The sequence below is a fragment of the Chinchilla lanigera genome, unplaced genomic scaffold (assembly GCF_000276665.1).
Source record: "Chinchilla lanigera isolate Chin_1 unplaced genomic scaffold, ChiLan1.0 scaffold00037, whole genome shotgun sequence".
NCBI lineage: Eukaryota > Metazoa > Chordata > Mammalia > Rodentia > Chinchillidae > Chinchilla > Chinchilla lanigera.
In genome coordinates this window covers 1,106,372-1,108,522 of record NW_004955438.1, presented here as the reverse complement: position 1 = coordinate 1,108,522, position 2,151 = coordinate 1,106,372, and the positions used below count along the sequence as shown (strand labels likewise).

At 53.2% G+C, this 2,151-nt stretch overlaps 1 protein-coding gene across 8 annotated transcripts in view; it reads right to left on the bottom strand.

Annotated features, from left to right (window-relative positions):
• The window catches only part of Tmem63c (transmembrane protein 63C), a 64,555-nt gene that overhangs the window by 47,356 nt on the left and 15,048 nt on the right, over nucleotides 1–2,151 (bottom strand). For 7 of the 8 annotated variants that reach the window (XR_001235117.1, XM_013517137.1, XM_005390182.2 and 4 more), the window contains exon 2: nucleotides 817–962. The exons of the other annotated variant lie outside the window; for it this stretch is intronic. The gene's annotated coding sequence lies outside the window, so the exon portion shown is untranslated. The remainder of the gene's footprint in view (nucleotides 1–816; nucleotides 963–2,151) is intronic. 8 annotated transcript variants of the gene reach the window in all.

Below are 2,151 nucleotides of genomic sequence, written 5' to 3'. Positions count from 1 at the left end.
TTGCGCTTGCCAGGCAGGCGCTGTGCCGCTGAGCTAAAGCCCCAGCCCTCTACCCTGTAAATATTAACACCTTCCAGCTTTGGGTGCTGGGTCACTTCTGCAAAGGGGTATGAGTTGCTAGAAATGAGGGGTAGGTTGAGGGAAAGCCTGGGGCAGGGGCAGGGCTGAGGCCAGGCTGGGAGGAAGCGGCTAGGCCTGGAAGGGCTCTCGGAAGCCAAAGGCTTCCCGTGCTATTTTGACAAGATTACACCTGATTTCTCCAAGATGTTCAATGACAACATTCCGAACTACACTATTGATATAAGTAATGCCTAAGAAGTAAAGAGGGATTGCGGGTGGATTATATCACCAAGATCCCTTCCAGCTCCAACAGTTTATGAAGATACCATCTGTCCTAACCCTTTCTGACAAAAAGTGTCAGGAGTGAGGGGACTCATGGAAGAACAGTGTCTGAGTAGGTCCCAGGCCTGCTCCATGCCAGAGTGGCTGAGCAAGAAGCACACAGGGGACCCAGCTAAGAGCTCAGCTAGGGAGTACTGCTGAGGGGTGAAGGGCATCCTAACCAAAGCCAGGCAACCCCAGCCCCTTTCCAGGCTTCAGAAGCCAGCATTAACTGGGACAGTGCCCAACGGAGAGGGACTACGCTCTTCCTGCCCCCTCCTGTCATGGTGTGGGGTTAGAAGAGCCTACAGAGGACCTTTGCCCATGTGAAGAGCCACACACCATGGGCAGTGAGACAGCTGCGATTCCCAAGCTGGAGGAAATAGTGGGCACTGGGCTCAGCCAGGCTGGGTGAGATGATGGTAGGGCACCTACCTGGAGCAGCAGGTGAGGCTGGGGGTTTGGACAATGGGCTATTCTCGGGGCCTTCCTCTTCTTGATCAGTCCCCAGGGGGAGGTTCTCCAAGCCACTCGGCAGGGTCCTGCAGATTCCTGACCACAAAAGTGGCTCCTCCAAGGCTCTGTGGCATGGGGACAATGGAACAGTCAGGGCCGGCGGGCATGGATCCCAGTCCGCCCCGGCCTCTGTGCAGCTCCTCCCAAAGCCCAAGCAGGCCAGGCCCCTCCCTGGCCAAACATGCTTGTCAGCATCTTCCCGGAGCTGCAGCAGGGAGCTCAGAGCTCAGATGGGTGATGGGAATCCATGACCCCAAAGCTGCTCCCCACTTCCAAATGCAGTGACTGTCCACCCCGGCGAGAGGGAGCCAAGGAGCTGCCACTCATCCCAGTTGAGCAGAGGTCCAACGGGGTGCGGGTGAGGAGAACCAAGGATGGAACACCGCACTGGGAGTTCAAGCACCAGCTTTGTCCCTTGCCCCGGTGAGCTACAGCTCCCCACTTTCCCTTCCTGGAGTGGGAGGCTTTAGCCTAGATGCACGGACAGAGCCAGCAGGGTTGAACTGAGAAGAAGCCACAACCATCATCTCCTTCAGACTCATCTGGGGCTAGTACTTGCTAAAATGCAAGTACTAAGAGGGTGAAGGGGTCTACCCTGGCCCACTGAATGTCCAGCAGGTGCCTAGAATCTGCATTTTAGCAAGTTCCTCGCACAGGTGCACAGGAAGTCACACCCAGTGCAAATGCTGGGAGAGGGTAGACAAGTCCAAGGGTAACAGTTTTATAATACACATTACGGGGTCATGGGTCCCTTTCCAAAAGCAGTATTATAGGGTCCAGTATCTGCCGAAAGACTAGCCAGAGGGCCCTGGGCAGCTTACTGACGCCTCTCCAGTTCTCATTCTCCTTGTAGGCAAAACTAAGATTAGCACTGATCTAATTTACCAACGCAAGAAGAAGTGAACCCACTGAGAAACCTCACAGAAGTTTAGAGCTGGTGTGCAGCTCAAGGGCAGAGCTCTTGCCAGCATGGGTTCCCTGGGTTCCATGCCCAGCATAAGTAAGTGAGTAAGTAAACAGATAAAGAAATAAACTCAAAAACTTCAGGCTGAAGCATTTCAACGAGTGTCCTCCCTTCGTAATTCATTTAATCTTAATATTCTTAATTCTGAAAATGATATGGCTGGGGAGAAAAACACTCAAAATAAAATACAATGAAAATACAATAAAGGGGCTGGGGATTTAGCTCAGCGGCAAAAGCGCCTGGATGGCAAGCGCAACGTCGTGAGTTCGATTCCCGGTACCGGAGAAAAA